General features: G+C 37.6%; 1 protein-coding gene and 1 pseudogene across 1 annotated transcript in view; both read right to left on the reverse strand.

Annotated features, from left to right (window-relative positions):
- Positions 1 to 26,439, reverse strand: part of DYTN (dystrotelin) — a 71,164-nt gene that overhangs the window by 15,323 nt on the left and 29,402 nt on the right. The window lies entirely within an intron of this gene.
- Positions 20,405 to 22,376, reverse strand: LOC103890026 (vacuolar protein sorting-associated protein 26C-like; annotated as a pseudogene).

The following is a 26,439-nucleotide window of genomic DNA, read 5'->3' on the forward strand; positions in this document are numbered from 1 at the left end:
ACCTGACCAGGAACACAGGGGAGGAAGAATATTGCAGTTCATGGATTGTAGGTCTGCTTTGGCTTCTCTTTTTGTCTAGTTGTTCATTGGTTTAAGAATGAACCAAGAAGCTGGGTGCACTCACTCATGGGGGTGTGTGTGTGTGTTATCTTAGTGCTTTAGGAGGCCAAGTTGGGGTATCCCTTGAGGCCAGGAAATTAAGACCAGCCTGGGCAACATAGCAAGACCTCATCTACACACACACACACACACACACACACACACAAATTAGCTGAGTGTGGTGGCACCTGTAGTCACAGCTACTTAGAAGGCTGAGGCAAGAGGATCACTTGAGCCCAGGAGTTAGAGGTTACAGTGAGCTATAACTGCACCACTGCTCTCCAGCCTGGCTGACAGAGCAAGACCCTGTCTCTAAAAAAATATGAACAAAGTAGTCAAGGTAATCAGGGCAATTCTTTAAAACAAAAGGCAGGCTATGTTTCTCTTCTGCTCAGAACCCTCCAGGGGCTCCCTCTTCATTTAGAGTAAACGAAAGTCCTTACAGAGGTGGACAAGCCCCACAAAGATGGCACAGATCCCCCTTCCCTCTCTGACCTCATCTCTTGCTTTCTGGCTTATTCACTGCCCTGTGGCCATATGGAGCTCCTTGCTCCTCTTTGAACACCCCAGGCCTGTTCCCCACTTAGAGTCTGCTCTTCTGCTCCCTCTGCCTGGACGCTGTTTCTTCCCCAGGTCATTGCTCAGTTCCCATTGCTCAGTTCCCTCCCCAACCTCCTTCAAGTCTTTGCTCTCAAGGCGCCTTTTCAGTGAGGCATTCTCTGACTGCCCTACTTGAATACACAAACGACAACCCCAACCTCTCCTCCAGCATGGCCAAACTCTTCCCTTCTTTATTTGTCTCTGTGGCATTCTGCCATGTCTAATTACTACAGAGCCTGAAGAGTCCAGCCTTCAAACTTCTAGACAGCCATACACTGTGACAGACTACAGGCTTTACTTATTATTTTACTTACATATTACCTACTCTACTCCTTACTTGCTTATTGTCTATTTATTCTGGCAACTTTGCATATGTGTGTTTGTGTGTGTTGCCATGTCTTTTGGATCAGGCCTAAAATAGTTCCTGTCATATAGTAGGTTTACAATTAAAATTGTCTAAAGTAATTTTATTTGATCACTGCTGTTAGCATATTTGTGGAATTTGTGGAAATCGGCTGTCTGGTATGAAATGCAACAGTTCTCAGTGTTAGAACCTGTGAAATTCCTAATTGCATAGAGCTTGGGGAGGCCTTGAAATTTAGTTTGGGCTCCCATGCAAAGTAGGCATCTCTGAAAGATAGCCCTCTAACTTCCAGACAGTCACACACATGTGAAACAGGAGTCTGACTCTAAAATCCTTGTTCATAATTGGAGTTTCAGGTATATCTTTATGATGGGTTTCTCAGAAAGGAGTCAGCCCAGGGATTTTACACAGCCAACAACAAAAAAACATTCTCAGACAGCCTGTCTGGACAGTGTTCTCTGGATCCAAAATGTTGTGCTTATTATGACCACTAACGATGTCAGGCTCTCTCTTTTCTTCATGTTGTCCACCACCCATGTCTGCTTCCTCCACTCTGGCCCATCCACCAGGTCTGGACAACTAGAAGACATACATCCCTATCCTTCCACAATCCAGGTGAAAGAAGGTATGACTCTGTCAGAAATCCAGTTCTTTTCTTCTTCTGCTTCTTTTTGAAGAAGAGATGCTTATGGGTTGTTTCTAGTAAATACAAATCACCTGGGGCCAATATTTCCAGCAACTGGGAGCCCAGGACTTTCCAGGCAATTATCTACTCATAACAAACAGTTGAGGTTATCTGAGAAATTATTCCTTTCAAATGACCTGAAATCTGCCTTTCTATACTTTTATATCTTTATATGTATTCCTGCTTTCTGGTGGGGGCTAAGCAGCTTGAATCTCCCATGTATTAACTGTTCAAATGAAACACAAATACTCCCTAGGCAAGCTAATCATGCCCAAAGCAGTGAAATGTTATTTAATTTGTCCATTACTGATATGGTTTGGCTGTGTCCCCATTCAAATTTCATCTTTAATGAATGCCCATAATCCCCACTTGTCAAGGGCAGGACCAGGTGGAGGTAATTAAATCATGGGCGCTGTTTTCCCCATGCTGTTCTCATGATAGTGAGTGAGTCTCACGAGATCTGATGGTTTTATAAGCATCTGGCATTTCCCCCGCTTGTCCTCACTCCATCCTGCCACCCTGAGAAGAAGGTGTCTGCTTCTCCTTTGCCTTCCACCATGATTGTAAGTTTCCTGAGGCCTCCCCAGCAATGTGGAACTGTGAGTCAGTTAAATCTCTTTGCTTTATAAATTACCCAGTCTCAGGTATTTCTTCATAGCAGTGTGAGATTGGACTAATAAATTTACCTAGCACAGTGTAGATTAATAATAGATAACTAGTAATTGAATAGTACTCTTTCTGTTAATGTGTCTGAGACTGTTGCTTTTAAAATAATCAGTGACATAATTGACTATCACTGAACTTGCAGTTAACTACCATATATATCACAGGTCTTTTTCACACTACTTGTGCACATGGGCCTGCAATTGTGGGACTTTCCATTAATCCCTTAAAATTTGGTCTTTATTAACAGCCTCACTGTTCCAGTCTATTAAATCTCAGCGATCCAAGATTGTAATTCAGTTTATTACCTAGCGGTTTTGGTATCATGTCACACACACATTTGAGAATTGGGCTCTCTACAGTTTCATCCAAATTATTGATAAAAATGATGGTGCAGACAGGAACAAAGATGGAGCTTCATGTTATATTTCATTCAATAATCAGCCTTACACTTTGGTACACTTTGTAGTGATAAATACTTTAGTAGGATACAAATGGTGTAAATAGTAGACATGGATTATATCAGAGGGAATATTTGGTTTAAAATAATTCATTTTAAATAAATAACGATTTTAAGAATTAAGTTGAAAAAACTAAATTTTAAAATTAGCTTTTATTTCTACATTTTCAATTTTAATATAGCCTTTCTAGTGCTTTACTGCTTTAAAAATGTTTTCTAATTTCTGTTTCTTATTCCATGAAAAAGATGAAAACTACTTTTAATATTTAAATTATTTTGATACTTTAAAAGTGTTTCTTGAACTCCTTTTCATGAGTTATCACAGAATTTAGAAAATGTTTTATTTCTTCTGTACATTTAGATTAGGAAGCATAGCTCTTCATACATATATACATAGAATTGCTAGTTTATTGGACATCTACTGGATATTAAGTATTGTGCCTGAAAACAAAGGTCTTCCCTCAGGGGAAACTTCTTACTGGGGAGCCAGGAATTCTGTCTTCTAAAGGAATAACAGCAGGAGCTAGGAGCTCAAGAAATGATTAGTCCCTTAAGACACAATAAGAAGATGATAGACAGTTTCCATTCAGCCTAATAAACCTAGTAGAAAGTTAGATGCTGTTGGATAACAAGTACTGATTTCTTTAGAAGAAGGTAAAACACATACATAACACAAGATACACACAAGAATCAATACTTCACAAGTATTTGGTTAAATACTTCACAAGAATTTGGTTAAATGTGCTTAACCAAATTCCAAGGAATAAAATCAGGCAATTGAAAGTCAAAACTTACTTAGCCTGGTGATTTTTGTTATGCTTAACTACTCAAATAGAGTCAAAGCTCCCCTTTACTTTCATATTGGAATCACAGGATTTCTTGGCTTAAAAATTTCTCCCAAATTAAAAAAAAAAAAGGTAAAATTTTTGTAGACAATTTTTCTCTAAAAGCAAAGGAAATGCTATGGATTTCTCTCTGTGGTCGGTATTTTCACATACTCATGTGTCTCCTACCTTCTTTCCCTATGGAGAGCATTGATGGATTCCTGAGTCCTCGGCAGTTCATTCCTAGTGCTGACCATGGTCTAGAGAAGGAAGAAATAAGAAAAGAAGTTTTTGGTTTGAATTTAACCCACATTCCTAAAAATCCATATAAGAACATGATAATGATGTTTTTCAAAGAAATTCAATCTATTTCAAAAAGTGGCTGCTGTTTGGGTTTACATTCATGTATGATGATGCAGATGTTTACATGCTCAAAGTACAGCTGCGTATCCAATTTCACAAAAGAAGTTAAAACAGTTTTAGGTTTTAGAAATAACGTCACAATAGTCTTTTGCTCAAGTTAAGTTTCTACCCTGAATATCTTCTTCCCCAAAGGCATCTACAAGAAGCAGTTGAGTCACTTTCTTTCCCTTGGCTTAGGAAGTCTCTTACTTCTACCATCCACCTTTAACTTTTACTTTCTTGTCTTTCCTTTGCTTGCTACCTGCATGTGCACTAAAGTCATCATTTCTTTTCAAATCCACCAAGTGTTTTGAATGAATAATGGTCAACTTGGCTGTCACTTAGGATTTCCCCACCAAACCTTGTCTCTTACATCACACTCTGCGCCCTGAACTGCAACCCCAGGGCAAGTTCTGACCTGACCCAGTCTGGCCCAGGCTCCTGGGGCACCATGTTCCAGCCCTTGGCTCCCACACGTCTGAATGAAAGATTGGATTTCACTACACTCCATTTATAAACAGCTGTGGCTACAATCTGCAGCCTTCTCCCATCCCTGCAAATGATCTGAAGAGGGGCTGGCCATTTTAGGAACATTGTTCCACAGGAACAGCCTGAAAAAGCAAAAGGGCAGTAGCAGGAAGAAGAAACTGAACTATATACAGACTTAAAGTCACATTCTCTGGTTGGTGTGTGCCCTTTGCAGCCCCTTTGAGAGAAATGTGCCATTGCCTCTTCATTCAAATACTTAAACAGCTTCCACATGCATAGCATAGTCTTTGAATCAGCGAACTTTACATTATTTTTTAAATAATTACAATTTAAATAATAATTGCAGAATATCATGGCTTTGTAAAATGACTGTACTCTCATAAGCCATTTTCTACCTCTATTCAGTCTCTATATATGGTGGAGATAGAGTAAGAAGAGTGTATACATATGCTATAAACTTATTTATGTGTTCTGACACTTAGGGAGAACAATGAAAAACCTTAAAATTCTCAAATAAAATAATTCAGTGATTTAATGTATATTATTAATATGAAGAAAATCTTTAAAAGAATTTCTTGCACCAGTATTATGTGGTACATATTTTTCTGCAATTGAGAAGCATTTCAGGTTAGTGCAAATGGTGGTATATCCATAGAATAGATACTATGTTTTATTTAGTCATTCTCAATGAAAGCATAAGCTGTTTCCAATATTTCAAAATGAAAAGCAATGCTGCAGTAAATATAGCTGTATGTGCCTCCTTGTGCACATGTGCAAGGTTCTTGGGTTTTAAGTTTAATAGACACTATCCATTTGCCCCTTTGGGCAGGTGCATGCACACACACACATACACACACACACACACACACTTGAAAATGCATAGAAAAATATCTGCAAAGATATACTTCAAACAGGTTACCTCTGGGGAATTAGGGACTGGACTTGGGTTGAGAATTATGGTTGAAAAGGACCTTAGATTTACTTATAATATTTTAACTTCTTATAAGTCAAACAGATTCATGTCTTATTTCTATGAAGTGCATTTTTTAATAAAGATATGTTATATACCTAAGATAGGATGTAGCAACTTTAATAATGAAGGTGAGAGGGAAATAAAAGAAAAGTGAAATAAAGGAGCAAAACAGCTTTTAAATTTCCTCCCTCAGAACAAATGGATGTTACAGTGAAGAAAAGCCTGCATTGTGAAATGTTTTTCCTTCCTCATTTGTTTGAAGCAGGAAATAGAGCAGCTCCTTATTTGTCCTCATACATCGGTCCAGCTCTCTGTCGCACACTCTAGCATGATGCCTGTGTCTTGGCAGGTGTCCCATGAGGGGTGTCTCCAGGTGTCCCAGTCTATATGAGCTGATGAGTAAAATGCAGACAGGCCCGATAAAACATCACACACAGGTGGCCACTTGTCACTGGATGGTCACAAGACTTACTCTCCACTCACACTTAATTGCAATATGGAAACTACAGTTTTTCTCTGTTACAGATGACCATATTCTGAAAACCTTTCTTAAGCTCAGACTGTACTGATTATGATTGCAGGAAAGCTTACAAGTGGAGTTACACATGTGAGGGCAAATAAACAGCTGATTGAAAATATGCTAAAGTATTTGCAGGATGTACACTTAAAAAAAGATAGCATTTCTAATCTCTTTGATGAAAAAACTTCACTGGAATTTTTAAAGTTCTCTCCCCGATCTTATTTTTCTTTTTTAAAAAAACTTGCATTTTGAGTTCAGGGGTACATGTACAGGATGCGCAGGTTTGTTACATAGGTAAATGTGTGTCATGGGGGTTGCTGTACAGATTATTTCATCACCCAGGTATTAAGCTTAGTATCCACTAGTTATTTTCCTGATCCTCTCCCTCCTCCCACCCTCTGCCCTCCGGTAGGCCCCAGTGTGTGTTGTTCCCCTCTATGCGACCATGTGTTCTCATCATTTAGCTCCCAAGCTCCCACTTATAAGTGAGAATATTTCTTTCTTATCTCTTCCCTTTTTAAAATTTCTGAACATTTTACTGACATATGCATGCATTGGTTCTCCTATTTTTTACTTTTTTATTTTTGAGATGGAGTCTTGCTCTGTCACCTAGGCTGGAGTGCAATGGCACAGTCTTGGCTCACTGCAACCTCTTCCTTCTGGATTCAAGCGATTCTCCTGCCTCAGCCTCTTGAGTAGCTGGGATTACAGGCACGCGCCACCACACCCAGCTAATTTTTGTATTTTTAGTAGAGACGGGGTTTCACCACATTGGCCAGGCTGGTCTCGAACTCCTGACTTCGTGATCTGCCCACCTCGGCCTCCTAAAGTGTTGGGGTTACAGGCATGAGCCATCACGCCTGGCCGGTTCTCCGATTTTTTAAAATAACCTAAGATCTTATGATACTGAGTTGGCAAGTTAAGGCCCTATGGGCAGAAAGAAGCCTTATCTGTAAGTTATAATCAGAAGTCTTGGGCAGAGACTTCATATCTATGGACACTGTAGTAGTTTAAAGATGTCAGGGTTGAATGCAACCTATCTTAGAAATGGTCCCCTTGAAGCTGAACTTTGTCTGCTAACGTGGTAAACAACACAGTTCATTGGTTGCATATCAGAGGTAGCACATACTGTTGTGGTTAGAATTGCCCATTCTTTTGGGATAACAGATTAAGGAAAATTCATGTTGCTCAGCCATATGTAAATGAGAATAGGCTTTATGTCTTCTTAAGGACATCACTGTTGAGTCTTCTAATACATGTCACAAAGAAGCCATATAATTTATACTATAATTGCGTACACCAGCACACTACTGTTGCAATTAATTTATAGTTCTTACCTGGATAGACAACTTACAATAGACTTTTATCCTTACAAACATCCAAATTATCTGGTCTACTCTACTCTTCCAGAGAAATTATGCAATTGGGCATATTAAATAGACCAAAGGCTGACCAGTAGTTGTGTATTTTGAGGATATTATAGATTTTCTTAGCAGATATTTAGAAACAAAAATGATCCTTAAGAAAAAAAATGACTTGATTTCTGGGAGTAAAAGTTGAGCATATTTGAGTTGAATTAAAATAGAAATTTGAAGATTTGAAAAATAAATAAAATGATACACTTAAAATATTTCTCTTAACTAATTGTTTTGAAAATCTTGATAAAGTAGATAATTCCTTCAAGAAAATTAAATTATCAAAGTTGAAGAAAGCATGAAGAGACTATTAAGTTTGAACAAATAAAAAATTTATGAAACTATTATAAAGCCTCCAGTGCCCAGGGCTTTACTCTTGAATATTAGCAATTGTTAAAGAAATAAATAGTTCCTATGTTAGATAAATTATTTCAAACACAAGAAAAGATGAAATATGACTCAGTTGTTCAATGTAGCCATAAAAACTCAAATTCTCAAAACTGATGCAGGTAAGGTGGAGTGGGGAGACATTCTGATTCATGAATGTTGCAATTCTAAATAGAAAACAAAATTTAAAGGACATTTAAAGAATAATCTACAAACAAGTGTAGATTTTAGTTGCAGCAATGCCAGAAATGTTTACTATTAGGTACTCTATTAATGAAATACTTCCAATAAGAAAAAAATGTTTGAAAATTTCAGTTGGTACTAAAAACAGATTTTAAATAAGTAAATCGAAACACCTCCCCCAAAAAAGTTTTAAAAACGAGGACAAGAAAAACACTTCCTCCACATTAAAAACCATCTCAAGCCAACAATTAAAACTGTAATATCTAAAGGAAAAGCACTAGAGAAATGCCCCCACTAAATCTACTCTCATTAAAAATAGTTGTGCCATTATCTCTTGAATTATCTATCATTGCTCTGAAAGATGTGGAGTCTTTCAGGAATAAAGACCTGAAATAGAAATGAGAGGTTTAAATATTGGAGGAGAAAAGAAATATATATACACATATATATTTAATGTGCATATTATATATACACATATATATTTAATGTGCATATTATATATACACATATATATTTAATGTGCATATTATATATACACATATATATTTAATGTGCATATTATATATACACATATATTTAATGTGCATATTATATATACACATATATATTTAATGTGCATATTATATATACACATATATATTTAATGTGCATATTATATATACACATATATATTTAATGTGCATATTATATATACACATATATATTTAATGTGCATATTATATACACATATATATTTAATGTGCATATTATATATACACATATATATTTAATGTGCATATTATATATACACATATATATTTAATGTGCATATTATATATACACATATATATTTAATGTGCATATTATATATACACATATATATTTAATGTGCATATTATATATACACATATATATTTAATGTGTATATTATATATACACATATATATTTAATGTGTATATTATATATACACATTATATAATGTGTAATATAAATATATTTATTACACATTATTATAATATAATAATGTATAATAAAAATATATTAAATATATATTTAATATTTAAATATATATGTATTTTTGTATTTAAGTGTATTTAAATATATATGTATATATGTATATAAACATATATATGTATGTATATGTATGTATATATTTAAATATATATTTATATTTTATATGTTGATCTTTAAATATATTTAAATATATATATTTTTTTCAGATTGTGTGATTGTCTACCTAGAAGCAAGATGTTCAAAATAAGCCAGTATTTGAGTTTCTAAAACAGTTCATTCAGAAAAGTTTCTCTTTGCAGGGTAACTATTCAAAAAGCCATAGCTTTCCAAAATATCATGATCAATAATTAAGAAAAAATACAGTGGGAAGAGCCCCTACTCACAATATTATCACAATATGACAGGAAATCAGCTATATATAACATTTTACTGAGAGACAGAAAAACACTTGAAAAAATAGAGAAACCTAAATATCACAAAGATAAAAGATGTTTCCACATCAACATATAGGTTTAATGCAAAGCTAACCAAAATACTAATAGGATTAATTTTGGCACCTTAGAAATGATTTCAAGATTCTTTGAGAAGAATAATTGTGTTATACAACCCCATCAAAAAGTGGGCAAGGGATATGAACAGACACTTCTCAAAAGAAGACATTTATGTGGCCAACAAACATGAAAAATAGCTCATCATCACTGGTCATTAGAGAAATGCAAATCAAAACCACAATGAGATACCATCTCAAGCCAGTTAGAAAGATGATCATTAAAATGTCTGGAAACAACAGATGCTGGTGAGGTCGTGGAGAAATAGGAATGCTTTCACATTTGGTGGGAGTGTAAATTAGTTCAACCATTGTGAAAGTCAATGTGGCAATTCCTCAAGGATCAAGAACCAGAAATACCATTTGACCCAGCAATCCCATTACTGGGTATAAACCCAAAGGATTATAAATCATTCTACTATAAAGACACATGCACACATAGGTTTAATGCAGCACTATTCACATTAGCAAAGACTTGGAACCAACCCAAATGCCCATCAGTGATAGACTGGATATAGAAAATGTGGCACATATACACCATGGAATACTATGCAGTCATAAAAAAGAATGAGTTCATGTCCTTTGCAGGGACATAGATGAAGCTGGAAACCATCCTCCTCAGCAAACTAACACAGGAACAGAAAACCAAACACTGCATGTTCTCACTCATAAGTGGGAGTTGAACAATGAGAACACATGGACACAGGGAGGGGAACATCACATACCAGGGCCTGTTGTGGGGGTCAGGGGCTAGGGGAGGGAGAGCATTAGGACAAATAGTTAACGCATGCGGGGCTTAAAACCTAGATGATGGGTTGATAGGTGCAGCAAACCACCATGGCACATGTATATCTGCATGTTCAGTACATATATCCCAGAATTTAAAATTTTTAAAAAAGAATAATTGTGTTATAATAGTTAATATGTAAAAATATAAAAATAAAAAGGGGGAAAATGGTTAATAGGTATAAAGTTTCAGTTATGCAAGATAAGCAAGTTCTGGAGGTGTACTAAACAGCAGTGCCTATAGTTAACAGCACTGTATATTGTATACTTAAAATTTGCTCAGAGATTAGATCTTGTAGTGTTCTTACCACACGTACAAATTAATTATAATAATTATAAAGGGAGGAAACTTTAGGAGGTGATGGGTATGTTTATGGCTTTAATGGTGGTGGTTTCACAGGTGCATCTTTATCCCCAAACTCATCAAGTGGTATACATTAAATATGTACAGCTTGCTTTTTCTTAAAAAAAACCTGATTAAATGGTATTTACATATTTATTTATTATGACAGGGACTCGCTCTGTCACCCAGGCTGGAGTGCAAGTGGTGCGATCTAGGCTTACTACAGCCTCCGCCTCCCAGGTTCAAGCAATTCTCATGCCTCAACCTCCCGAGTAGCTGGGATTACAGGCGTGTGCCACCATGCCTGGCTAACTTTTCGTATTTTTAGTAGAGATGGGGTTTCACCACATTGGCCAAACCGGTCTCGAACTCCTGAGCTCAAGCGATCTGCCTGCTTCAGCCTCGCAAGGTGTTGGGATTACAGGTGTGAGCCACTGCACCCAAGCATGTACAACTGTTGCATGTCAATTGTATCTCAGTAAATTGGTTAACAAAATGAAATAAAAAGGGAAAACTATCTTTATGTTAATGGCTATCAGAAAGCTAGAATAATTCAAATAATGCTGTTCTTATGTAAAAATAAGATGAAAAGCAATTGAGCTGAATAGATAGCATTAAAACACATTCTAAAATGATAAAATTTTTGGTATATAGTACAGGAACCATCACAAAAATTAAAAAGGAAAGGATTTATTCAAAAAAAAAGGAATAGGGGACTCTCTTATCTTACCTCTGATTATGCATCAGAATAAAAACCAGATAGATTTAAAAGCTATGTGTCAAGATAATCAAATCATGTTAAAATAAAATACAACTAGAGTCATTTGATTTCTCAATGGATAAATTTTTCCCAGCATAAAACTGTGTAAGAAATTACAAAGAAAAAGAAAGAGACTGATAATGTTTTTAGGCTAAGCATGGTGGCTCACACCTGTAATCCCAGCACTTTGGGAGACTGAGGCGGGCAGACCACGTAAGGTCAGGAGTTCAAGACCAGCTTGGCCAACACGGTGAAACCCCGTCTCTACTAAATATACAAAAATTAGCTGTGCGTGATGCGGGCGCCTGGAATCCCAGCTACTTGAGAGGCTGAGGCAGGATAATCGCTTGAACCCGGGAAGTGGGGGTTGCAGTGAGCCGAGATAGTGCCCCTGTGCTCCAGCCTGGGTGACAGAGAGAGACTCCATCTCGAAAAAAAAAAAGACTAATGCTTTTATAAGAATTGAAAGTTTATATGTAGGAAGTCACATTATCAATAAGACTAAAAGGAAATAACTAGGAAGAAAGATTTCCCTGGTCAAAATATAAAAAGTTTAAATACATTGGTAAATCAAACTGATTCATCAGTAAAAATGGCAGCAGGTGCTGATAGAGGAAAAAATACAATTGCCTTGTACATTATGTGGGGAAAAACTTCATTTCACTCTGAGTCAGAGAAATGCAAATTAAAGCAAATTAAATATATTCCAGTGATAAAATTATCAAAAATTAAAACAAGGCAATAGTCAATATTAGCAAGGATCTTGTGAGAAAGGTGCTACATTCACTAGAAGCCTAACTTGGTATTCCTTTCTAAAAGGCAATTTTGCAATAAGCCTGAAGAGCCTTAAAAATGTTTGTACTTTTCATTCTTGTAATTCAGTTTAGAAAAGTATCCTAAGGAAATAATTGGAGATCTGTTTACAAAGAACAATGTAGAAGAATTTTAATAGTGAAGTTTTAAATTATAGCAAAAATTAGAAATAATCCAAATATCAACAACAGTGGAGTTAAATCATATTATGCTTATTTAAATAAAAATTATATAACCATTAAGATTTTTTTGAAGAATTATAATGACAATGGAAAATGCTCATAATCTAACTATAGAGAACTATATAATGAATAAATTTTACAATATAGTCTAAGCTAATTTTAAAATGTTTATAGAAAAGGAAGTATACCAAAATATTGACAGTGGGGTAATAATGGATTATTTGCCATTTTAATTTTGTTCTTTGTTCTCTTTTGACTTTTTGAAACTTTCTATAATAAATGTATAGCACTTTGTGATTTGAGATAAAAAGTTATTCAATGAAAGAAGGTTTTAGATTTTTCCTTGGTCATTTGAACATCTTAAAAAGAATCCATAAACCAAGGAATGCTTCACTGAACCCACTACAAAATGGTCCAGATTATTTGTGCTTTAGTAGCAGTTCTTTCCGTTTTGGACTCACCTGGTAACGTGGGTTGCTGTCCGCAGTTTGTTGACCCCGAGATATTCTTTCAGGTACAGGTGTAGGCTTGGAGGCACCTGTGGCTGCTGTTTCCATTGGTCCAGTTGGCCTTACATCCGCTGTTCCTTCAGAACTCTCGTACTGAATGGAGATGCTATTACCGAGTTTTATTAAGAAAGTTGTAGCAACTTTTAATTATCAGGTATGACATTGAGGAAAGCTTTTTTAGAAAATGTACTTCAGATATTAAAGGTTTTACTCACCCACCCCCACAATAGCAATAAAGTAGGCCAACTTTTCTCTCTGTGTTCTTTTCAGACAATATTGTTGACAGAGAGTCAAGTAGCCAATAATAGAAATAAAAATTCAATTGTCCCTCCTCCTTGACAATCTAGAAATGAGAATGCAAAGAATTCAGGGGTGACAGCAGAAAATCCCCCAGGTCATCTTGTCCAGGTCAGACATTAGGAGTTATAAATGCAGGTATGTGTTTATCACGTCAAATCTGAAAGAACATATAATATATCAGACTAGTTTAAGGTCAGGTATATTCTGTTATATAATTCCATCTGGTTTCATTCCTTTATTCAAAAACTATTTTTAAACATCATCTCAAGTTATGGCAGATATAAAACAAAAAAGCAGAGAACTCGTGATCCCAGATAATTCACGTCTAAAGAACAAATAAATATACAATCATTTTAAACATAATATTATGCTTTCTACAAGACACAATGAGAACGTAGGGAAAGACACGATTATTCTGTGATATACTTAATTATACCAGGGGTGTGCATTTTGGGGTAGAAGAATAGGGTGACCCACAATTTCTTTGTAACAAACTTTCTGAATGACACGCTCGATTCCTACCCCATCTGAGATCATTTTCATATCTTGGTATTGTTCTGCTCTGTCTTCATTTGCTCAGGATGCTGTAACAGACTGGGTGGTGTAAGCAACTGGCATTTATTTTCTCACAGTTCTAGAGGCTGGAAGTCTGAGATCAGAGTGCCAGCATGGTCTGTCATACACTGTGTTAGTCAATTTTCATACTGCTGTGAAGAAATACCCAAGATGGGGTAATTTATAAAGAAAAAGAAGTTTAATGGACTCACAGTTCCGCATGGCTGGGGAGGCCTCATAATCATGGCAGAAGGCAACAGAGGAACAAAAGCACGTCTTACACGGCAGCAGGCAAGAGAGTGTGTGCAGGGAAACCGCCCTTTATAAAACTGTCAGATCTTATGAGACTTACTCACTATTATGAGAACAGCATGGGAAAAACCTGCCCCCATGATTCAATTACCTCCCACCAGGTCCCTCCCACAACACATGGGGATTATGGGAGCTACAATTCAGGATGGGATTTGGGTGGGGAGACAGCCGAACCATATCATACACACATCATTTTCTGTACTCAGATATTTACAAACATCAATATGTATTTTAAATCTGTTTTTTAAAAAACAAGGAAGTCATTCCAGACACATTATTCCGCTACTTGCTTTTTTCTCTGATGCGTGATGGTGATTTCCTTCCAGTATAGTAGATAGCAGCTAAAACTTGTTCTTTTACGTGGATTCATTATGTTCTGCAGAATGTTTGTAATCATACATATTCCACCGCTTTTCTACGAAGGGACACTTAGGTTGTTTCTGGCTTATTGTCCTGTACTCCAAGGGCCAAATCTTGCATATATCTTAATGTCTAATAAATATACTCTTCTAAAGTGAATCCTTCTACATATGTATCCCACCCCCTCTTTGCTGAATGACATTGCTCCAATAATTCTCCCCTGTTGCACCAGTTTATCAATTTTTCTCTCTATGAATTCATTCCCTCAAACAAATGGGTATACAGGCTCTTTTTTGGTTCCATATGAAATTTAAAGTAGTTTTTTCTAATTATGTGAAGAATGTCAATAGTAGTTTGATGGAAATAGCTTTGAATCTATAAATTACTTTGGGCAGTATGGCTATTTTCATGATATTGGTTCTTCTATTCATGAGGATGGAATATTTTACCATTTGTGTCCTCTCTTATTTCCTTGAGCAGTGGCTTGTAGTACTCCTTGAAGAGGTCCTTCACATCCCTTGTTAGCTGTATTCCTAGGTATTTTATTCACTTTGTAGTAATTGTGAATGGAAGTTCATTCATGATTTGGCTCTCTGCTTGTCTATTGTTGTTGTATAGAAATACTTGTGATTTTTGCACATTGATTTTGCATCATGAGACTTTGCTGAGGTTGCTTATCAGCTTAAGGAGTTTTTGGGCTGTGACGATGGGGCTTTCGAAATAAAGAATCATGTCATCTGCAGACAGAGACAATTTGACTTCCTCTCTTCCTATTTGAATATCCTTTATTTATTTCTCTTGCCTGATTGCCCTGGCCAGAACTTCTAATACTATGTGGAATAGGAGTGGTAAGAGAGGGCATCCTTGTCTTGTGCCAGTTTTCAAAGGGAATGCTTCCAGCTTTTGCCCATTCAGTATGATATTGTCTGTGGGTTTGTCATAAATAGCTCTTATTATTTTGAGATACGTTCCATCAATACCTAGTTTATTGAGAGTTTTTAACATGAAGGGATGTTGAATTTTATTGAAGGCCTTTTCTGCATCTGTTGAGATGAACATGTGGTTTTTGTCAGTGGCTCTGTTTATGTGATGGATTATGTTTATTGCTTTGTGTATGTTGAACAAGCCTTGCATCCCAGGGATGAAGCCAACTTGATTGTGGTGGATAAGCTTTTTGATGTGCTGCTGGATTCAGTTTGCCAGTATTTTATTGAGGATTTTTGCATTGATATTCATCAGGGATATTGGCCTGAAGTTTTCTTTTTTTGTTATGTCTCTGCCAGGTTTGGGTATCAGGATGATGCTGGCCTCATAAAATAAGTTAAGGAGGAGTCCCTGCTTTTCAATAGTTTGGAATAGTTTCAGAAGGAATGGTACCAGCTCCTCTTTGTGCCGCTGGTAGAATTTGGCTGTGAATCTGTCTGGTCCTGGACTTTTTTTGGTTGGTAGGCTATTACTTACTGCCTCAATTTCAGAACTTGTTATTGGTCTACTTAGGGTTTCGACTTCTTCCTGGTTTAGTCTTGGGAAGGGTATGTGTGTCTAGGAATTTTTCCATTTTTTTCTAGATTTTCTAGTTTATTTGCCTAGAGGTGTTTATAGTATTCTCTGATGGTAGATTGTATTTCAGTAGGGTCAGTAGTGTATTCCCTTTCTCATCTCTTATTGTGTCTTTTGATTCTTCTTTCTTTTCTTCTTCATTAGTCTAGCCAGTGGTCTATCTATTTTGTTAATTTTTTTCAAATTAATCCAGTTCCTGGATTCATTGACTTTTCAAGGGTAAAAGGTCAATTGTTATTTGACCTAGCAGCAGCATTTGACAGTAGAACACCATGCCCTTGTCCTTGAACACTTTCTTCACCTGTCTTCCAGGATTCCTCACTTTCTTGGTTTTCTTCCCTCTCCATTCTTTCCTCTTTCTCAGTCTCCCTTGCTGGTTTTTCTTCTTTCCTGCAGCTTTGTAAATGGAGTGTCACAGGGCTCAGTCCTTGATCCTCTTCTCTTTCCCTTCTACACTCTCTCTTTGATGATCTCATATAACCTCATGGCTTTAAAAACCATTAACATGCCAACAACCCCCAAATTTGTATCTCCAGTACAGACCCTTTTTTCCAAGTTCCAGCTATGAATAGTCAACTGCTTGATCAATATCTCCCTGTGGACATCTCAGAGACTTCCCAATTTTAATGTGTCCCAAACTAGACTCCTGATATCCCCCACAAACCTTCTCCACCTGTAGCCTCCCCATCTTGGTTGATGGCAATCTTATTCTTCTACTTACTATAGAACCACCATGACAATATAATTTAGTGCAAATGCAAGAATAGACACATAGATCTAAGGATGAGAATATAAGTTCTATTAACCCAAGTGTACAAGGAAAGCTAATATGTGAGAAAGCTGGCATTTTAACTAAGTGGGAAAAAGATCACATAATTGGCTAAAAGATCACATAATCCCCTACACCAGGACAAAAAGTAAAGCTAGACCCTTGCTAAAATAAATTCCAAACTGATTGAAATTTTAAGTTAAAATTTGCAATAGAAATATTGGAAAAAATTTAGGAAAATGTTTATATAACCTTGCTTCTAACTCTTGGCTCTCTTTAGTCTATTCTCAACATAGCAACCAGACTGAGAGTTTTGAAGCCTCAGTTAGATTCTCTACTAACAATCCTCCAATGTTTCCCCAGAGTAAAAGCCCAGGTCCTTACATTGGCCTTCCATCTGCCCCCACTTCCTCACCTCTTCTTTTTTCTTTTTCTTTTTTTTTGAGATGGAGTCTCGCTCTGTCACCCAGGCTGGAGTGCAGTGGCTCTATCTTGGCTCACTGCAACCTCTGCCTCCCGGGTTCAAGTGATTCTCTTGCCTCAGCCTCCCAAGTAGCTGGGATTACTGGTACATGCCACCATGCCTGGCTAATTTTTGTATTTTTAGTAGAGACACGGTTTTACCATGTTGGCCATGCTGGTATCCAACTCCTGGTCCCATGTGATTTGCCCACCTTGGCCTCCTGAAATGCTGGGATTACAGGCGTGAGCCACCGCGCCCTGCCTTATTTCTTCTCTTATTACTCTCCTTCCTCATCCCACTCGATCATGCTAGCCCCCTTGCTGTTTTTTGAATCCATTAAAATTAATGGCAAAAACCGCAATTACTTTTGCACCAACCTAATACCAAGCATGCTCCCACTTGGAGCTGGCTGTCTCCTCAGTTTGCAGCGTCCTTTTCTCAGATGTCTGCATGACTTACTCCCTTACTTCCTTCAAAACTTTGATCAAATGTCACCTCTCACTGAGGCCCACTATAACCACCATATTTAAATTTGCTGCCAACTCTCCAAGTCTTTATTTTTCTTATCTGCCTCTCCTTTTTTTAAACTTTAATACTTAAATATTTTAACATATTATATAATTCCTTTATATACCTTTTCATTTGTCTGGTCCTCACTAGGATGCAAGCTCCAAGAGAGCAGAAATCCTTGTCTCTTTTTCTTCATTGATGTAGCCCAAATGCCTAGAACAACATTCAATAAACTTATTGAATAAATATTTTTCAGTGTATTTTCTGAAAATTCTGTAGCCATTTGTACTTCTACCAGATTTCAAGAGCTTCTATGTTCTTCCATCCTCACCAGCAAAGGATGTTGCCATTCATTTTAATCTTCGTCTTTTCAATAAGTAAAATGATGCTATGTCATTGTTGCATTTTTCTTTTTTCTTTTTTTCTCTTTGAGACAGGGTCTTGCTCTGTCACCCAGGCTGGAGTGCAGTGGCACTATCATGGCTCACTGCAGCATTGAACCCCTGGACTCCCGCGATCCTCCTACCTCAGCCTCCCAAGTAGCTGAGGCCGCAGGTGCACACCACCACACCCAGCTAATTTTAAAATTATTTGTAGAGATGGGGTCTCCCTATGTTGCCCATGCTGGTATCAAATTCCTGACCTCAAGTCATCCTCCTTAACTTTGGGAGGCAGAACCTTCAGCCTCCCAAAGTTCTGGGATCACAAGCATAAGCCTGGCCTATTTGCCTTTTTCCTAACCAATAGAGAGGTTGAGCATCTTTTCGGGTGTCTAAGGGCCATTTGGAACTCTTCTTCTGTGATTGCCTATTTCTATATTTTGTGTATTTTCCTCTTCACCCACCTCTTCTTCCCCATTTTCTTTTTCTTCTTGAGTTTTTTTTTCTTAGAAAGTATGACCTCTTTATTTTCTGCTACTCAGTTTGAACACATCATCAAATACAGATAGTTATTAATGTCACATGAGCATAAAAGATTTATAAACCAGAAATGTATTTTCTAAGAAGCAACTTGCAAATGACTCAGATAATAAGTTTTATCAGTTTAATTGGTGAAGTCCTAAGATAAAGCAGTGCCTAAATCAGGTTTGTTTACCCTCAGCATTGAAGGCATGTAATGTAGGGAGCATTACAGATCACCAAACACTGTTACAGGACAGTGGAAATACAGCCTGGGAGGCCTTCAGCCTGAGCCTGCCTTGCCCAGGCTTGCACAGAAGGGCAACTATGAAAAAAGGGCAATTAGTGTGCAAAGTAACATGGCCTATTTATTTATTTATTTATTTATTTATTATTTTGAAACATTTTCACCCAGGCTGGAGTGAGTGCAGCAGTGCAATCACGGCTCACTGTAGCCTCGACCTACCGGGCTCAAGTGATCCTCCCATCTCAGCCACCTGAATAGCGGGAGCCACAGGCATGCACCACCATGTGCAGATAATTTTTAATTTTTTCTGTAGAGACAGGATCTCTCTATGTTGCCCAGGCTGGTCTCGAACTCCTGGGGTCAAGCAATCCTCCCATTTCTGCCTCCCAAAGTGCTGGGATTATGGGCATGAGCCACTTCACCTGGTCACATAGCTTATTTTTGAGAACCTGTTAATTGTGGACCAAGAAAACAATGATAGGGTTTGAAGGAAGAAATGTTTTGCAACAGACTCACCATTGACTTTGAACCACAAAGGGAGACTGAGGAAACACTGGCTTCAGGTCAAAAAACCCTGGATAAAACAGGTCCCTCAGGCGGGTGAGGGACAGGCCAAGTTCATCAAGTCAAGGACATTTTCCTGGCACCACCCTGGGGAGAGGAGCCTTCACCAACCCACCCTGGGCACGGGGCTCCTGCCATTCAGAACCCTCCCAATAACAAAAGGAGCAAACATTCATTTTTTTCCCCTTACATAACTTTGCATTTAAATATATTCCCGGAATATGGCAGCATGAGTTCTTATGACAGTTCTTGAGAGTTCAGAAACACTCCAGCACCAGCCAAATCCCCTTACTCCTATAAAACACTCCAGCACCAGCCAAATCCCCTTACTCCTATAAGAGCAAGGGAAGCTTTTTTCTCAGTTCCCTAAAAATTTTGAAGTTATATTGAAAAGTGTTATAAAAAGAACTACAGAAATAGAGTGTGGAAAAAAAAAAGCTACGCATTTCCAGTGGATGCCACTTTGCATTCTTCCTTGGAGGGTATCTACAAACTTCATAAGCAATGCCACCTGGCCACAGACCCTTTGCTGTGGGGAGTGCTCAGCTACTTTCATTATTAGCGAGTCAGAGAGAAGTTTCCTTTTGCCCCCATGATCTTTCCAGCACAGCTCCAGTGGCTGTCACAACAGGTTTTCTGTGCCTTTTTTGGTACGAGAACAGGTAGGTCATAGGAAACGTTTTCTGTGAAATGATCTTGCAAATAGCATTAAGAAATTCTGTTGAATTTCAAAGAAAAGATATGATTAAAGGTGCCCGTTGGAAGTAAAAGCCTCGAGGAAATGAGGAGGAAAAATAATTGTAATTTAAGGAGTCCATTTCATTTCTGATACAGAATAATCACAAAAACAAGTATATACTGCTGGCTTTAGTTCCCCATGAAAGATAACCAGCAGGATATCCACAAGGCCACCCCTGTTTTCTGTGCTTCCCTCCTCCTGGGCTGAGTCGTGCAGAGCTGCAATGGGAAGTTCTCTGCGACCAGGTGGTTAGCATGAAGACGCATGTTGATGGTGGCCTCAGATTCCACTTTGAAGTTGGTTTTCAGCATAGGGCAGGTAAACAGCCTGGAGAAGACTGTGTATATAGGGACAGAGAGGCCCCTACAAATGTCCCCATGGGCATCTGAATATAAGGAATCTCTGTGGCATCATGGGCATAGCTTTTTGCACACCCACAGGTCTCCATGTGCACCAGCTGCAGCCCCATGCCTTTTCACCACCAGCTCTCCTGTAAGCAGCTGCATGATGACACAGTTCATTGAGATGGGGTGTTCTCGAATGAGAAATCTGGGGAGCAAGGCTCTCTCTTTGATATTCTGTAAGGTTGCAGGTGTAATCTGTGAAGTCCACAGGACTTGGAGTCAACTTCCCCTCCTGAGGAGCAGAGTGGATGGTAAATTCACCGGCCTTTGTCAAGTCCTTGGTCAACAGAGACTGCCTCATGCCACAGTGTAGTGTATACTGAATGTCTGATAATAAGTCTCATACAGAACTTTGTTACCCCTCACATACAGAAGAAATGCGAAATAAATTTGTTTTGCCATGGAGAAATTTCCCTGGCTTCATCCTTTCTATGGCACTGTTGATAATCTGGATAGGTTTAATGGAATTATAAAAAGCTTCAAACCCGCCCACACTTTTGGCACTGAGCTGGGGGACTGCAATTCCTTCCATTGTCAAAGACACTACTCGACGTGGGACTGAATCCTTACAAGATATGACCACCACACTGGAGAGCATTTCTCCAGCATGAGAAACTATTTGCTCTTCCATCTTGATGTCCAGGGAGGTCCCTGTTTTGAATTCTCCACAGCAGCCAACACTTCTGACCTCATATCAAGTTTTTCTTATCAATTTTTCAGGGACTCTTTTTATAGCATCATTTATCTTATTACTGAAAATATTTTTCTAAGTCTAAGGCTTGTTTTTAATTTTGTGTATAGTATCATTTACCATAACAAAATGTTTAAAATTGCACGCTGTCATATATATCTGTCTATTCCTTCATGATTTTTTGTTTTTCTTTCTTCCTTAGGAGATTTTCTGCTTTTTTCTAATATTTATTTTAAGTTCTTTTTACATTTAAATTCCAATCAATTTGGAATTTATTTTAGTATATGGGGCAAAATAAGGGCCAATTTTCCTTTCAGATGGATAGCCAATTATGCATTATTTTTCCATGAATTGAAATATCACCTTTATCACATATTACGTTCCCATATATGCTTAGATCAATTATTATATTTTGTATTCTCATCCTTAGATCTACATGTTCATTCCCGTTTTATACTATGTTATTTGGTCATAGTAGTTTTATAGTAAGTGTTAATATCTGTTGTATTAACATCTGTTCTTCAGATATTAATGTCCCTTCTCACTATTCTTCAGTCTCATAATTTTACTATTTTTGTACAACTATTCTTCCAACATACCTTCAAAATTATTTTATCCTATTTAGAAAACCTTGTGATTCTATCTGGAAATGCATTAAATTTAAATACAGTAGATTATGCTCTATAAGGCTACCATGAACAGTGAATTAGGAAATACTGAACCCATTGTTCCTAGAGAAAATACAGGGTTAGGTTCCTGCAAGCCTCTGGCCACAACATTTTTGTCAACCAATCAATGCACAACCTTGTTTTATGCATTTCTGTATAAAGATGCTTTTTAAATATATATTGTTGATTCATTAGCATTAAACTCATGGTCAACAGCAATATAAATCATACCTGAATGAAGCTTATTTAACACGTGTATTTTTTCATCAAGGCACATTGTAGCCTTGCTGTGCTTGGGAACACTAGACAGCAATTCAGTACCGTGCTTTGGGGCCATTTGCCAAAGTGAAATCACCAACAAAAAGCACAAATATAAAAAAAAATGACATGAAATAGACACGAAATAGACATGAAAAGGACACTTGCTTATAGAATTAGGGCTGAAACAGTAACACAGAGCACTATCTGGTTTGACCTCAGCTGGGAACAAGTGCATCAGGCAACTCAAATTTTTTTTGCCACTCTGCTCATGTCTGCAAATACTGAAAAAGCACCAGGAGTGTTCATTTTAGGGTTACAAATAAATTTTTGCAAATAGGCAAATTTGAAAGTATTGAATCTGTGAATAACAAAAATCAACTATTAATTTTTGGAGCAGGCACATTCTTATGCTAGTCTTCTCATTTAGAAATTTGGCATTTTTTCCTTTTGTTCAGGACTTGTTTTCTGTACTCAATAAAATATTATAATTTTATTTGGGTCTTGTATCTTTTTTGTCAAACTTTTTTGTAGTTTCTTTTAAAAATAATTTTTACATGTATTTTTAATGAGATTTTTATAAAATTTATAGCTGGTTATTGCTAGTAGAGTGAAGAATTTTGTATATGTTTATTTTATTTTTCCACCGTCATTTGAAGCCTATTAATTCTAGTAATGTTTGCTAGTTACTTGGGGTTTCTTAGTAATTCACAATTAAATTAGCTACAAAGAGAAGTAATTCTGTTATTTTTCTGCAGTTTAATTTTCTTTTTAACTATGTTTTCAAGAACTTCCTGAAATATTTAATAAGAGTGATGATATTTGGCACCTAACTTTCAATTCTGGTTTTGTAAATGAAAGTATTCTCAGTGCAAACTATCATATGTAAAGGAAATAAAACCACATCAAAAGGGAGAAGGCTTATTACCATGCAGATAGTTTGCTGAATCATTGAACGAATTCAATATTATCACTTGGCAATAACCATTAATCTCTTAGAAGATGGTCAGTGCTAGTGTGCCAACATAATAGATATCAAAGATGTGTTTTTTACTATTATTACATTGTGATTTAGTAATATTACACATTCTTTTCTCCTAGATGAGTCACAATCAGAATTTCTGAACTCATCAAAGTCTAGGGTACACTGAAAATTATTACATAAGAATGTTATTTTGGGGAACAACTCTACTGTACTTGGGGTGGACAGAGTACAACACATTGACATTTAGAGAACCCTGGCTTTGTACAGCCCTTGCAATTCCCTTTCCTCATCTCACCTCCAGAAATACTACTCTGGGAGTAGAGAGGAGAGGTTATCCCAGTTAACAGGTAAAGAAACTGAATCATAGAAAAGTGAAGTGACTTCCTCATGGCCACACATGTGGTTAGTTGAGGGCAAGGCTTCTGTCTCTGTTCCAGATTCAGTCAAACTTCATTACCTTGTTCCAATGCTCCTTGATTCTTTCCAGCTACATTCTAAAACAGTTCATGGTTCACCTTATCTACCCATCCATCAATCCCTCCATCATGCGCTATACATTTTATTATTCATTCAGTCAGTCAATCAGTCAGTCTGTCATTCAACAAATATTTATTGAGGATTTATCATATTCAGACATTATTATAGATTCTGGCAATACAACTGGAAACAATGCACATTCGTCCCCTCATAGAGCTTACATTATAGAGAGGGACACAGCAATAAATAATAAATAAGAGATAGGATGTCAGAGGGTGATTAAGTGCTTTGAAGAAAAACAGAGCCAGCAAGGATAACTGGGAGTGCCAGAGTGAGGACAGTGGTTGAATGGTAAATGGTTGTCAGGAAAGGCCTTCAGGATGAGCCTACATCTGAGCAAAGACCTCGGAGGGTCTTTGGGAGGTGAGCAGTCAAGCCACGCAGGGAGGTGATCTAGGGTTGCCAATCCCCCGAGGTGGCAGCATGCCTGGTGTATTCACGGAGCAGCAAGGAGAGCTGTGAGGCTGAAGCAGAACAAGTCAGGGGAGGTGCAGAGGCGGGCCAAGAGCTGGTGGGGAACAGGGGTTATAGGGCCAGGCTAAAGGCCACTGGGAGGACTATGACTTTCTTGGAAGAGGGAAGGCCACAAAAAAGTTTGTGCAGAGGAGTGACATGATCTGGCCAAAATTTGAAAAGGGCCTGTGGCACCAGGAGTAGACCATGGGGAGGCTAAGGAGGAAGCAGGGGAACCAGTTAGGAGGTCGTGTGACAACGTGAGAGAAAGGGACCACTGAGGTGGTGGCAGTAGAAATAACGAGACTCACTCAGAGTTCAAATCTATTTTGATGGTACAACCAACAAGATTTGCTGATGGATTGAATTGTTTGTATGACTTTATGAGCCAAGCGTTGGAGTTGCAAGAGGGAGTGAAATCAGATTCCTTGATGGAGCTTTTAGCCAAATGAGGAGGCAGACATTAATCAGATAGTTAGATAAATAAATGTGTAGTTACAAACTAGACAAATCCTTTAGATAGAGCTGGCTTAGTCATATGTGAGGCAGAATCAGGGCTGGAACACAGAGACTGTGGAGGAGGAATGAAGCTGGAGAGATTAAGGTGGTGGACCAAAAGGACCAAGACTAAGTCACGTTACAACTTCTCATTTTTAGCCTAAAAACAATGGGAAAACGATGGAGCAATTTGATTTAAGGAAGGCATGAGGGTTTGGAAGGGATGAGTGGGTGAGAAGTGCTGTCATGTTTGTGTCAAAAATGTGTAAAAGATCAGTCCGGCTTCAGTAGCCAAAAGAAATTCAAATAAGAGTATGGAGGCCGGGCATGGTGGCTCACACCTGCAGTCCCAGCAGTTTGGGAGGTCGCGATGGGCAGATCACTTGAGGTCAGGAGATCAAGACCAGCCTGGCTAATATGGTGAAACCCCGTCTCCACTAAAAATACAAAAATTAGTCAGGTGTGGTGGCAGGTGCCTGTAATCCCAGCTGCTCAGGAGGCTGAGGCAGGAGAATTGCTTGAACTCGGAAGGCAGAGGTTGCAGTGAGCCGAGATGGTGCCACTGCACTCCAGCCTGAGCATCGCAGCAAGACTCCATCTCAAAAAAAAAAAAAAAAAAAAAAAAAAGTATGGGTCTTTGTGATGTGACTATGGGAATACAGAAATTTAGGCAAGATCTCAAGTATCCAATATATCTAGATGATTAACATTTTATAATTACTTTCCTAATGAAAGGTGAAAATAGCTGGCTTTAAGAATAAAGATAAACTGGAAACTGATATATTTGTTTTTATTTTTAAATTTAAATTCTATGTGCAATATTAAAGATATACATCAAGATGATATCCAAATTCTCTAACTTTAATCTTATATTGATTAACAATCTGATAGGTAAATGTGACATAGGAATAATAGATAGCATCTAATGGTGAGGTCATTGTGTACTTTATCCTTTAAAGAGCCATAAAAACATATTTTAAAATACAACAAACTTTAAAGCAACAAAATGACCACAGAAATAGGGGTCTGGGATTGAGATGGAGATTTGCTGCTGGATGTCTGAGAAAAGATTAGAGAATTATAAAAGAAATTAACAAATGAATACCAATCTGATTTAAACTAATCTATTCTTATATTCCCAGTAGGCAAAATGGAGTGAATAAATATTTCTTTTTCTCAAAAGTGATGAGGCTGGGCATGGTGGCTCGTGCCTGTAATCTCAACACTTTGGGAGGCTGAGGTGGGAAAGTCACTTGAGGCCAGGAATTTAAGAACCCCCGTGAGTAACATAGTGAGACCCCATCTCTATAAAACACAAATATAAAAATTCAGCGAGCATGGTGGTGTGTGCCTGGGAGGCTGAGGTGGGAGAATCGCTGAAGTCCCAAAATCCAAGGTTGCAGTCAGCTATGATCGTGGCACTGCACTCCAGCCTGGGTGAGAGAGTGAGACCTTGTCTCTAAAAAAAAAAAAAAAAAAAGTGTTTCTCTCCTTTATCTTCTGCTATTTTAAATTACAAAGAAGTGGCTACTTCAAAAATGAAGGTCACAAAAACCTTTTAAAGGTCATCTTTAGGTTGGTGATCAGGTATGTGATGCATATACTGGAAGTGGCAGGCTGTGCCCCTCTGGAGCACAATTTGGCATTCTGAATTTTGAGGATTAACCAA

The sequence above is a fragment of the Pongo abelii genome, chromosome 11 (assembly GCF_028885655.2).
Source record: "Pongo abelii isolate AG06213 chromosome 11, NHGRI_mPonAbe1-v2.0_pri, whole genome shotgun sequence".
Classification (NCBI taxonomy): Eukaryota; Metazoa; Chordata; class Mammalia; order Primates; family Hominidae; genus Pongo; species Pongo abelii.